Here is a 14,064-nt window from a genome sequence, read left to right on the forward strand (position 1 = left end):
TTTCTCCGGGTGCTCCGGTCTCCTCCCACAGTCCGAAAGATGCGCAGGTTAGAGACATAGAAACATAGAAGATAGGAGCAGGAGGAAGCCATTCGACCCTTCGAGCCTGCTCCATCATTCATTGCGAGCATGGCTGATCATCCAACTCAATATCCTAATCCTGCTTTCTCCCCATGACCTTTGATCCCATTCGCCCCAAATGCTATATCCAGCCGCCTCTTGAAGACATTCAATGTTTTGGCATCAACTACTTCCTGTGGCAATGAATTCCACAGGCTCATCATTCTTTGGGTGAAGAAATGTCTCCTCACCTCCGTCCTAAATGGTTTACCCTGAACCTTCAGACTGTGACCCCTGGTTCTGGACACCCCGACCATCGGGAACATCCTTCCTGTATCTACCCTGTCTAGTCCTGTTAGAATTTTATATGTCTCTATGAGATCCCTCCTCATTCGTCTGAACTCCAGCGAAAACAATCCTAACCTAGTCAATCTCTCCTCATACATCAGTCCCGCCATCCCCAGAGTCAGCCTGGTAAACCTTTGCTGCAGTCCCTTGAGAGCAAAAACATCCTTCCTCAGGAAAGGAGACCAAAACTGCACAGGTTAGGTGGATTGGCCATGCTAAATTGCCCCCTAGTGTCCGAAGATATATAGGTTGGGAGGATTATTGGGGTAAATATGTGGGGTTTTGGGGATAGGGCCTGGGTAAGAGGCAGGCATGATGGGCCGAATGTCTCCTTCGGCACTGTAGGGATTCGATAATTCTATGATCAGCAATGTGGAAAAGACGAAGGAAGGGGTTTTCTGGCCCCGTTGCAGCGACTTTCCTGGGAAGACCGCCATTGACCTCCAATTCTCTGTATTACAATTCTGTCCATTGGCTGCTGGTGGAATCTTCTGGCCCCGCCGAGGCCTGTGGCATTTTGCTTGGCTCACCTCTCCCGCCGCTGGGGGACCCGACATGGGGGGGGAGGGTGGGGGGGGGGCATCATCTTCGGCAGGACCGGAAAGTCCCTCCAGCGGGAATGGCCAGAAAATCCCCGCTCAAAGAAGATGAGGTGAAGAAAGCTGTTCTAGTGACTGGGTTAGTCAGCTTAGGTTTCAAAGGCCCAAGGCTTGTAGCCGGAAAGAAGGTGAAGAGTTCTGCAGCTTTGAGACACTAGGAAAGAATGATCTGGAACCATTGCAATGAGCCACCTGTAGAATTTTGGTCTCCTTACTTCAAGGGAGATATAATTGTCATAGAGAAGGTGGCACAGAAGTTCACCAGGTCGATGACTGGGATGAGAGGGTTACCCTGTGAGGAGAGATTGAGAAGAATGGGCCTATATTGTCAGGAGCTAAGACCACTGCGAGATAATCTTATTGAAATGTGCGCAATTCATAGAATCATAGAATCCCTACCGTGCAAAAAGAGGCCATTCGGCCCATCGAGCCTGCACCGACAACATTTCCACTCAGGCCCTATCCCTGTAACCCCATGTATTTAACCTACTAATCCCCCGACACTAAGGGGCAATTTACCATGGCCAATCAACCTAACCCGCACATCTTTGGACTGTGAGAGAAAACCAGAGCACCCGGAGGAAATCCATGCAGACAACGTGCAAACTCCATACAGACAGTGACCCAAGCTGGGAATTGAATCCAGGTCCCTGGCGCTGTGAGGCAACAGTGCTAACCACTGTGCAACTGTGCCGAGGGTTTTGCTGGGTTGGATGTTGAGAGGTTGTTTCCCCTGGCCAGAGAGATTAGAAACAAGGGTCATAGTCTCAAGATAAGAGGTCAGCCATTTAGGACTGAGGTGAGAAGAAATATCTTCACTCAGAGCATTGAGAATCCTTACAATTCTCTAATACAGAGTGTTCTTGAAGACTGAGATCGATAGATTTATTTGCACAAAGGGAATTAAGGGATTTGGGAATTGCACAGAAAGCTGGAGTTGAGCTGGAAGATCACTCATGACCATGAGGGGGCACATAGCCTACTCCTTCTCCTACTCCTTATGTTCTTATGGTCTCAGTTTCAACACAGGGAATTGACTTTTTGTCCAAGACATTGACAAATCAGGGAAAAGAAGCTCAAATCCAATTATCCAACTGTTTGCATCAGAGACTAATTTTCGGTTCTCTGACTTTAGCAGCGCTGTTGCCTGGGAACACAACAGTCATTATTGTAAAATTGGTTTCCAAGCTGTTTATTAGAATTGATGGGATAAAGAGACTATTTCCTCTGATGGAGGAGTCAAAGATAGAGAGGAGAGGAGGCACAGTCTTCAAATTTGAGGCAACACCCTTCTTTAGGGGTGATGCCAGGACATGGGCGTCACTGGCTAGGCCAGCATTTATTGCCCATCCCTAGTTGCCCTGGAGAAGGTGATGGTGAGCTGCCTTCTTGAAAGGCTGCAGGCCACGTGACCCACAATGCCGTGAGGGAGTTACTTCCGGAATTTTGACCCAGTGACTCCGAAAGAACGACCAATATGTTTGCAAGTCAGGATGGTGAGTGGCTTGGAGGGGAACCTCCAGGTGGTGGTGTTCCCACATATCTGCTGTCCTTCTAGATGGTAATGTTTGTGGTTTTGAAAGGTGCTAAGGATCTTTGGTGAATTGCACAACAGCTAGCGAAAATCTGGAACGCTTTCCCTCAAATTAAATGTTGATGTTGGGAGACAATCGAAAATGGCAAAGTGAGGTGATCGATTTTTGTTAAGCAATGGCATTAAGGGTTAAGGAACCAAAGTAGGTAGGATAGAATTAAGATGCAACTCAGCCAAGATTGAATTGAATGCCAGAGATGACTTAAGGGGTCGGAATTCCCAGCCATGCTTGCCCCAAGACCGGAAAATCCTGCCTGAGGTCAACGGACCTTGGCATGTCTCTGTCCCGCCTGCTACAATTCCTGCGGCGGGGGGCAGGACGATAAAATTCCGTCCAAGGTGTTCAATTTTCTACTCATGTTCCATATCTCTACAGTGGTTCCCAAAAACAGATTTGCTTACAATTGTAAAAGGAAAATGAAAGACATTTCTACAGCACGGTCCAAAGTGCCTGAAAGTCAATAGAATGCATGCTTTGTGCAGCTTGTTCGCTGTTGCAATATCAGAAATGAAGCAGTTGACTCTACCCACAATCTCCCACAAACAGCAATATGACAGTGGTGCACGACAGGAATTTGGATAATTCAGCAATCCTGCCCTTCATAGTCTTCTTCTCATTAACAGATAGACAATCTCTTGGAGGGCATTGGCCTTGTGGGCAGCATGGTGGCACAGTGGTTAGCACTGCTACCTCACGGTGTCGGGGATCTGGGTTCGATTCTCGGCTTGGGTCACTGACTGTGTGGAGTTTGCATGTTCTCCCCGTGTCTGCGTGGTTTCCTTCCGGGTGCTCCGGTTTCCTCCCACAGTCCGTAAGACATGCTGCTTAGGTGCATTGGCTGTGCTAAATTCTCCCTCAGTGTACCCGAACAGGCGCCGGAGTGTGGCAACTAGGGGATTTTCACAGTAACTTCATTGCAGTGTTAACGGAAGCCTACTTGTGACACCAATAAATAAATAAAAACCTCCCCATGCGCAAATTCCCAATTTATTTACACAGGGGAGTCTAATGGGTTAATATTGACTGATGGGTGGACTACTTCACATAATAAAAGCCATTTTACACACACACACACACGTACACACGTACACACGTACACACACGCACACACACCTTCATGTATGTGCATGTGTGGAGAATATGTGATGGGCAACAGTGAGGAGCACTCAATGAGGGCAAATGTCCGACCTCACCAAACCTACTGCAAATCACATCAATCCCAGAAAATAATGTGTGGGTCTAAATATGGTTCCGCACCTGGTGCCAAACAGTTTGCAATCATCCCAGTCCCTTTCAACTGGTGCAAATGGGCATGAAACTAATTAGCATATTTAAAGTAGCATTTAAATATGCATCGCTCCTTCAATGCCGGATTCCCCCACTCCTGGGACCTTCAGACCCTTGGGCACAGCAAGAGATCAGCGAGAATCACGACTGGTTTCCAATAGCGGAGATCAGGCATGATGGTCAAACAGGGGGGAGGCCTGAGCCATGGAAGTCCCTGGATGGTCGGGCATAAGGCTAGGCAATGCCCACCTGGCAGTGCCCACCTGGGAGTGCCCACCTGGGAGTGCCATCTGGCACCCTGGCAGTGCCAGTTGGACACTGCCAATGTGCCAGGGACAGTGGCAAGATGGTGGCTATGACATTGGGGTGGGGGTAATGGGGGGGGGAGGTTTGTGCAGGGGTGGAGAATGAGGAAGTCGTGTCAGGGGTCATGGGAGGGTATGCCAGGGGTCATGCCCTTCAAAAATGGCGCCCGATCACTTTGCAGCCAGGTTCACAGGCCCTGCCTATCCCAGAACCAGCAACTCACCATTGCAAAAAAATGGCTGAGTGTGGGACGATTGCGGTGTGGACCACGCAGGGATAACCCTGGTTCTCTCACCCGTTATGACATTTAATTGGGGAAAATCACGGGTATCTCCATTAGTGAAGCATTTGAATAGCTTATGAATGTTACAGTCATTAACAGGTTGCGGTCAACCTCACAGTGAAGGTCTTACATTGCATTAGTTTGATTAAGTAAATGAGAGTCTCGTATGTATGTAGCAGGGGAGATATAAAATGAACAGCCAACTTGCTGTCTCACTGTCACACAAAGTCAAACACTGCCCACCAAGTGCTGTTGTTCTCCAGACAGTGTCAGGGCTATGGAAAATAGTCTACAATGTTTTGCCTTCCTGCTCAAGTAAATATCTGTGGAGAAGCATTGTGGTGCTATCTAAATGCAGAACGTCTTCTACATACATGCACAACACTGACAATGATGAGAACAGGTGAGCGAATCAACAGTCCTCTTATTTGTAAATAAGGAGTTGGGAAGAACGATAGGTTTGCATTTGTGTAGCGCCTTTCTGAACCTTGGGACAACCCAAAACAATTCACAGTCAATGAAGTATTTTTAAGTCAAAACAGAAAATGCTGGATAAACTCAGCAGGTCAGGCAGCGTCCGTGGAGAGAGAAACCCAGTGAAAGTTTCGAGTCCGTACGAATATGGACTTGAAGCACTGGGGGGAGTTCTCCAGCCGTTCACGCCGGTGGGATTTTCCGGTCCCTCCTACGGGTTTCGCAGTGGCATGGGATGACATCAACGGAAAATCCCGTTGACAGCGGCGGGACTGGAGAATCCAGTGGAGAGCTGAGAAACACATGCGGCTGGGAGGCTGGAGAATTCCCCTCGTTAACTCTCAGGGACAGATTTGAGGTGATAGATATCAGCCCGGGCTGTGTAAAATACAGAGGTGAAGGAGGATGTCACACCTGAGCAACATTGCTGCGGTGAGACTTGCCAACCACTTCCATTTACCCGGCACAGGTGTGCGTGTCATAAAACATCGCTCGTCAACCCGGTCGTCTGCGGAGCCAGACGTGTCCTCCACGCGTGTGCCAAGGTCTGTCGGTACGACTGGTTTCAAAGCAGTGACAAGCAGGCAAGCAAGTGCCGGCAGATATCCCGAGCGTGCCTTCTTTCATCAGGTGCTACTTCAATCATGAAACCGCGCGGCTGGGGAGCTTGCGAAGAAAATCCCCACTGTTAATTTTAAATTGTTCTTTAAATTGACACGAGGCTCCGCAGAGCTCTATCGCTCCCCCAGCTGGGGTTAGGATTTGTATTCAAGCCACCCTTTGTTTGTCAGATTCTCCTGTATCATTTCCCGTTTCAGAGGGGGCTCTCCTCATTACAGCTGCTTTCTCCGAGAACGTTATGAGAATGTTTAGGGTCCCCCATGGAAAAATTCTAATCCTCTTCCTCAGCCATAAAGCAACTAGGCAAAACAGAAACAAATCCTAAAAGGAGACAGAAAATTGCCGCAAAAGGGCAATAAAGATAAAATAATAGTTAAAATCTCCCTGGTTCCTTTTGAAGCTACGTGACTCTTTTTATAAAAAGGGTGGCACGGTAGCACAGTGGTTAAGCACTGCTGTTTCACAGAAAGAAGTTTAACAACACCAGGTTAAAGTCCAACAGGTTTATTTGGTAGCAAAAGCTACCAGGGAGAGCCAGGGACCGAGGTTCGATTCCGGCCTTGGGTGATTGTCTGTGTGGAGTTTTCATGTTCTCTCCATGTCCGGATGGGTAGATGATGCCCCATGCCTGCAGGAAACCCGTGGAGGGCGGGGGGCGGGGGGGGGGTGCGCTGCCGGCAGGACTGGAGAATCCCACCGGCGTGAGCGGCCGGAGGATTCCAGCCATCATCTGATCTCTATAAGCCAGGTAGCTGATACATAGTACAATACAGCTGCATAGGATTGCTCCTGACTCCCTATGAAATCCCTGTTCTTTCCAACTATTCTCCAGTCACACTTGTTATTCCGGAAGATTGTTCTTGCTTATTTTCTGCACAAGCTTAAGTTAAACCTTTGTGGGAGATTTTTGTCCATTCAAAACAAAGTCAGATTTATTGACCAAAATATTCTACCCCAGCCCAGTTATTGGCAGTCAATAACATCGGCTGAAACAAAATCCAACAGCCAGGACAAACACGCTTCAGTCCTGAGTGTGACCAAGAGAGGCAACAATAGCAGAAGCCAACCCCTGCAGTCACTTACGAACTCACTGGTGTGTCGACAGGTCAGATGAATGATTTGATTTGATTTGATTTATTATTGTCACATGTATTAACATACAGTGAAAAGTATTGTTTCTTGCGCGCTGTACAGACAAAACATACCGTTCATAGAGAAGGAAACGAGAGTGTGCAGAATGTAGTGTTACAGTCATAGCTAGGGTGTAGAGAAAGATCAACTTAATGCAAGGTAGGTCCATTCAATAGTCTGACAGCAGCAGGGAAGAACCTGTTCTTGAGTCTGTTGGTACGCGACCTCAGATTTTTGTATATTTTTCCTGAAGGAAGAAAGTGGAAGAGAGAATGTCCGGGATGCGTGGGATCCTTAATTATGCTGGCTGCTTTGCTGAGGCAACGGGAAGTGTAGCCAGAGTCAATGGATGGGAGGCTGGTTTGCCTGATGGACTGAGTGAATTCCTTCTCACACACGGAGCAGGTGAACGTCCCTTCCACAGTGTGAGTGTGCTAGTGGCTCACTAGATCATCTCTACATTTAAACCTGCTCTTGCAAAGTTAATCCTGTGAAGTGTGCGATTAAAAATTGCTGCAATCTCTGTGGAGACTGATATCTCGTAAAGAGAAAAATAAACTTCCAGATATTAGCTGAAATGATGTGTCAAGAATTCGCTTTTTTTTTACTGCAACAAATGACTAAAAAAGCTATAAACAACATAGAGTCATAGAGGTTTATAGCATGGAAACAGGCCCTTCGGCCCAACTTGTCCATGCCGCCCCTTTTTCTTTAATCACTAAGCTAGCCCCTATTGCCCGCATTTGGCCCATATCTCTCTATACCCATCTTACCCATGTAACTGTCTAAATGCTTTTTAAAAGCTAAAATTGTACCGGCCTCTACTAATACCTCTGGCAGCTTGTTCCAGGCACTCACCACCCTTTGAGTGGAAAAATTGTCCCCCTGGGCCCTTTTGTATCTCTCCCCTGTCACCTTAAACCTATGCCCTCTAGTTTTAGACTCCCCTACCTTTGGGAAAAGATTTGGACTATCTAGCTGATCTATGCCCCTCATAATTTAATCGGCCTCTATAAGATCATCCCTAAGTCTCCTACGCTCCAGGGAAAAAAGTCCCAATCTATCCAGCCTCTCCTTATAACTCAAACCATCAAGTCCTGGTCGCATCCTAGTAAACATTTTCTCTTGGAGCAATTAATACTTCAAACTAAGGAAATATACGGCACTTTGTTGCCTGTCACACATTGTGCTCTCCATAAAATTTAATTCCTAGAGCAAAGGGTTCACTGTTCCAATTTGCAATGAATTGCTTCCTTTTTACTTTCCAGCCGAGTAACTTCTAATCCCAGCACTATCTCTCGCTGTAAGAGTTACACTGTAGATTTCTTTCTCTGGCTCCATGGTAGGCAAGTCTGCCAGATTCCATTAACTCCTCATAAACTCGGTCCTCAATCTGAGAGTGAGCTCCCAACCACCTTGTACATGGTGAACATTGGATTTAAGACTTTCTTTGCTTCAGGTGCAGGCCTGGTTCTTTCCATTTCTTGCTATTTACTTCTCAGTTGGCTCCAGACTACTCAAGAGAAAACTGCAATTTTCATCAATGTTCATCAATGATGGTTCTGGGCTTATAGGGAAGCCGGTAACCTGATCTCAAACGGCTTCCTCTACCTTTCCTATGGCAATGGGAGACAGATTAAGCTTTGATCCTGACTTCCTTTCATCCAGATAGTAAAGAGAAAATTTACAGCATGACTTTTTACAACTTGATACTTACAATTCCTTTTGGTACTTTGGGAAACTTATGGGCTACTTGTTGTAAACATAGAAACTGCTCTCATTGTCTTCCAATTATGATAATGAAAGGCTTACTTGTGACTAATAAATAAACTTTAAACTTTTACTTTACTTTTAAATACCCTGCATCACCCTCTCAGTAAAACAATTTGAGTCTTCCTTTCATCTTAAACAATTAAACCACCCACGTTTCCTGTCAGGCAGATACCAGCGCATGCCGCATGACTCTTTTCATGTACCCTATGTTTCAAGATACAGAAACAAGCTAAAATTAAACTATAATAAAAACAGAAGATACAACACTATGACATAATAAGGGGAGTCCATGTTCCATGTATGTGGAGACTTTGGAGAGGGTACAGAAAAGATTAACCAGGATGTTGCCTGGTATGGAGGGCATTAGCTATGAGGAGAGGTTGGAGAAACTTGGTTTGTTCTCACTGGACCGACGGAGGTTGAGGGGAGACCTGATAGAAGTCTACAAGATTATGAGAGGCATGGACAGAGTGGATAGTCAGAAGCTTTTTCCCAGGGTGGAAGAGTCAATTACTAAGGGGCACAGGTTTAAGGTGCGAGGGGCAAGTTTTAAAAGAGATGTACGAGGCAGACTTTTTACAATGAGAGTGGTGGGTGCCTGGAACTCGTTGCTGGGGGAGGTAGTGGAAGCGGATACGGTAGTGACTTTTAAGGGGCGTCTTGACAAGTACATGAATGAGATGAGAATAGTGTGATATGGTCCCCGGAAGCGTAGGGAGTTTAGTTAAGTCAGGCAGCATGGTCGGTGCAGACTTGGAGGGCCGAAGGGCCTGTTCCGGTGCTGTAACTTTCTTTGTTCTTGGTTCTTATGTAGTTTGCCTGAGATGGCAGCCCCTTTTTTTAGCTATTTCAAGGGCTACTCCTCAATGTTTGGTTGCCCTTCAGCCGTCCCATACTCTTATTTTTCAGTCAGCCGGTGTGGAGGGGAGAGGGTGCGAGGGGGGGGTGGGGGGCGATGGTTTGGAGGATGGGAGGGGATCTCCTTGTAAGCCGGCTAGGATTGTTTTCAGGAATAATCTAATATTGTTTTCACTGGAAAGATGGAGGATGAGGGGAGACCTGATAGAGGTCTACAAAATTATGAGAGGCAGAGACAGGGTGGATAGTCAGAGGCTTATTCCAAGGGTGGAAGTATCAATTACAAGGGGGCACAGGTTCAAGGCGAGAGGGGGAAAGTTTAAGGGAGATGTGTGGGGGATGTTTTTCACACAGAGAGTGGTGGGTGCCTGGAACGCGCTGCCAGAGGAGGTGGTGGAAGCAGGCACATTAGCAACATTTAAGAGGCATCTGGATGGATACATGAATAGAGAATGAATTGAGGGATACGGACCGAGTAAGGGCAGAAGATTTTTTTTTAGTTTACTTAGGGCATCATGATCAACACGGCCTTGGAGGGCCAAAGGGCCTGTTCCTGTGCTGTACTTTTCTTTGTTCTTTGTTCCTGGGCCTCGCCAAGATGGCCATTAATAGATGCAGGGGGTGCCTGACCCGACTGTGGCTGTGTTCGCAGCCGTGTGGTCTTGGTGTGGTCAGGCACCATGTCCACCGGTACCCTTCAGGCCTTCCATGGCCAGTGGGCACTGTGGGGCTGGGGTGCATCATCACCCCTGGTAATGAAACTACGGTTTGAGTTTGTAAGCTTCCTTTAACGTTGTGATGTCTTTCTGTTCCCGGGTCCCACCAGGAGCTGTCAGCCCTGTCATTTTTGATTAGTTTATTATTATTTCATTTAAAAGAGTGTAAAGAAAAGTCCACTGGGTCTTTGGGGTGGGTGGGCGAGGAGGAGGCAGGGATACACAACGCTGCATGCTGTGAATAAACCTACCATCAAGTGAAAGATCTATCTTTAATTTCATACTTCACTATTTAGCTTGGATCCAATTAACGGGACTGTGTCATTACCTCTCTGTCTTGCATGCAGAAATGTGACAATCAATACTGAACCAGGGTGCCTGTCACACGCATCAGGTTATGGAAAATCTATCGCCTGCCCATTAGCATTGAAACAATTTCCACAGCAATCATTAGTGGTCAATTTAGTGAGAAATCTTTCCTTGTTGCAATCAGCTCAGCCTTCAACTCTGTTGCAAAGTCGCCAACCATGTTAAAAAAAAATTGTTGACTGCCCGGACAGATGTCTAAGTGATATTGGTTTGGGGATGCGGGTAATTGGAAAGTGCTGGAGAATTAATTAATTAATTAATTAATGTCCCTGTGGTCTGCTGCAAATGGAATTTAATTCTTGATTTAACAACATGAAAGCAATCTCAGAATGTGACTCAATCCTCTGCAGAAAACATCTATTATGAGCCATTTATCAAGTTTCACGTCCTCTTGTGCGCTCTGCCTCTGAGGTTCATTGCAACCTTCGTGTGAAATGGACACAGATTTTTCTTGCATTGCAAGCGACTTCAAACGTGATTCAATTGCAAGTGGTGCAGGACAAGTATTGGGCCGACCTCAGACACCCAATTAATAGGCCATGCTGTCTTACAGTTTAAAGGTTTTAAAGTTTATTTATTAGTGTCACAAGTAAGAGTAAAATAATGTAAAGTTTATTTGTTAGGCACAATTAGGCTTACATTAACACCATAATGAAGTTACTGTGAAAATCCACAAGTCGCCACACTCTGGCACCTGTTCGGGTACACTGAGGGAGAATCTAGCATGGCCAGTGCACCGAACCAGCACATCTTTGGACTGTGGGAGGAAACGGGAGCGCCCGGAGGAAACCCGTGCAGACATGGGGAGAAGGTACAAACTCCACACAGACAGTGACCAGAATTGAACCCGGGTCCCTAGCTCTGTGAGGCAGCAGTGCTAACCACTGTGGCACCATGACGCCCTCAGTAAGCTTACATTAACACTGCAATGAAGTTTATGGTGCAGTTAGTGTTTGTAAAATTATTTTAAAAACTATTTAAAAATGCAAAGAGTTGTAAAATTGCTTGGTCTGTTAAAAAAGGTAGTCTGTTATGTTTAGAGAGTTAAAAGCAATGCAGGTGCAACTGCAGTACACAGAGAACATAGAGTAAAATATTATATTGTGAGACTAGACAGTGGTGCTGCCAAGACTGTTTCTGACTTTTAACCAATCAGTTGAAACTAGGCATTTGAATAGCAACAGCCTATCAGATTTGAATTTGATGTTTTGATAACCTGTAAACCAATCCTATTGTCAGGATTTTAGTATGTCATCAGGGGTATAAGAACCAGCTCCCAGGTCCAGACAGCCAGACAGCAACTGCCTCTGTCAGCCCATAGCTCTCCAATTTGGACAGAGAGCAACACAGCCAGCAACTGTCTCTAACAGGGTAACAACTACATTTATGTCTTAAAAGAAAGCCTCATCTCAATCGCAAAGGTACCAGCAGAAGATAGTGAAGACAGAAGAAGTCAGCAAAGAAGACTGAAGATTACAGAAGATAAAAGCTGGTTATATTTTGAGAGCAATTAGAAATTCAATGTTTTTTGTTAATAAGGGGGAATTGTAATTATCTAAACAGCAGTGTTTTATTCAGTTTATTAATAGTTTAGTTAAACTGTTCACTGTTAGTTAAATGAAGTGTTACTTTTTGCTTTTTTCAGAGAGAGTCTCAGGCAGTTAGTTTGATTTAATCACTAAAAGTTGCTGAAGCGCAGAAGGGAAAGACTTCTCTTTGAGTGGTTGCGTGTTAGTTCTCAGAGAGGAGATAATAATGGTTATCATCGTTAATCTGTATAAAAGCCAATAAATGTCTTTGAACACTAACATTATACAAATTTGTAAGTGTAGACATGCATAACCAAAAGATCAGGATGCATAAAGGTTTAATCCAGTAAGTGGTTTAAGTGTTGACAGTTCTGACTCCAGGTGATGGCATGTGTTGGTGGCAGCTTCCTTTGTGCAGCAGAGGCCCCTAACACATAAAGATAAAGCCATAAGATCTGATTCGCTGGGACAAGGAGAGCATAAAGCACAAGATCATCATGCCTGCCTGGGGTGGCACAGTGGCACAATGGTTAGCACTGCTGCCTTACAGTGCCAGGAATCCAGGTTCGACTCTAGCCTCGGGCGACTGTCCATGTGGAGTTTGCACATTCTCCCTGCGTCTGCATAGGTTTCCTTTGGGTGTTCTGGTTTCCTCCCACAGATGTGTGGGTTAGGGGTATTGGCCATGGTGACTGTGTGGGGTTACAGGACACTATCAGAGAGTCAGTGCAGCCTCGATGGGCCAAATTGTCCCCTTCTGCACTGTAGGGATTTTATGACGTTTTCTGAAGCTTGCATTGCCTGTCACCTTGGGAACCTGCTCCTCAATCCACCAGTTAGCAATGTCATTAAAAATCCCCGAAATAAGTCTCTCCCTGTGTACCTTGGTAACTGCAAGTGGATTAACAGCTGGAAGAAAGACCATTATCACAAAAAGGGAATTGGAAAGAAAAGTCTTGCAATGCAAAAGAATAAAAAAATCCAGAGGCAGTCAGTGATGAAAAGCAATGCCCTAGAAAAATGCAGACAAAAATATGACAACAAGTCAAATGATTCCAACCTTCCCATCAAAAATTAAGGATATACTTAATTATCGTGCAGATTAGGCTATCAACAGACTACTGTACAGGTTTCTAAAGAGTGAGCAGTGGTGTCAGTGGTGCCATCATATCCAATGCAGGATTTGTTAGGATCAGGAGGAGACCATTCAGCCCCCAACCCACTCTGCCAGTCAATTAGGTGATGGCTGATCTGTATTTCAATTCCATCTACCTGTCTTGGTTCCCATGGGGGCGATTCTCCCACCCTGCCACGCTAGTTTTCTAGTGCAGTGTGGTGGGAGAATCTCGCGTCCGGACGTGCGTGGGATTCGCGCATGCATTCCCGCCGCACGCGCATTTCCCAGCACGGATATCCAACGCCATCAGATCCATGCAAGAAACCCGGCAGGAAGACCAGGTAAGTGATTTACACCTATTTTTAATGTCATTTTAATGTAATTAGTGGGCCCAGGACTGAATTCTCTGGATCTGCTGGCCTCTCCCATCCCACCAGAGTATTTCACTCTAGCGGGGGTTACACTAGCTCCCCACTTTCAGAGAACTATTGAGACAAGTGTGCTGGAGTAAAGGGAGGGCAATTGGGGCCTCCCAAGGGGTCAGGAGGTGGAGGTGTGGTGCCCCCTGGGCATGGGCCCCCTGGCACTGCTCAAGCGGAAAAGTGCCAATGCCCAGGGGGCATAAGGTAGTGCCAAGTGTGCGGGGCCTATGGGGAGGGGTCTGGTGGGGAGACGGGGCTTGGAGACAATTAATGTGAAGACAAATGCAAAATATTCTTCAGTGTCTCTGCCATTTCCTTTGCTCCCGTATTAATTCCTGAAAGACATGCTGGTTAGGTGGATTGGCCATGCTAAATTCTCCCTCAGTGTACCCGAACAGGTGCCAGAGTGTGGCAACACGGAGATTTTCACAGTAACTTCATTGCAATGTTAATATAGGCCTACTTGTGACACTAATAAGTAAACTTTAAACTTAAACTTGATGAAAAGCCGGAGAGTTCTCCTAGGCTACCTAACTGATATTTATTCCTCATCCATCATTGCCAAAGCAGATTGTC

The 14,064-nt window shown here is 46.0% G+C and overlaps 1 protein-coding gene across 1 annotated transcript in view; it reads right to left on the bottom strand.

Moving 5' to 3' along the window:
• Nucleotides 1–14,064, bottom strand: part of wscd2 (WSC domain containing 2) — a 253,328-nt gene that overhangs the window by 116,817 nt on the left and 122,447 nt on the right. The gene's annotated exons all lie outside the window — the stretch shown is intronic.

This window comes from Mustelus asterias, chromosome 13, assembly GCF_964213995.1.
Source record: "Mustelus asterias chromosome 13, sMusAst1.hap1.1, whole genome shotgun sequence".
In the NCBI taxonomy this organism is placed as follows: domain Eukaryota; kingdom Metazoa; phylum Chordata; class Chondrichthyes; order Carcharhiniformes; family Triakidae; genus Mustelus; species Mustelus asterias.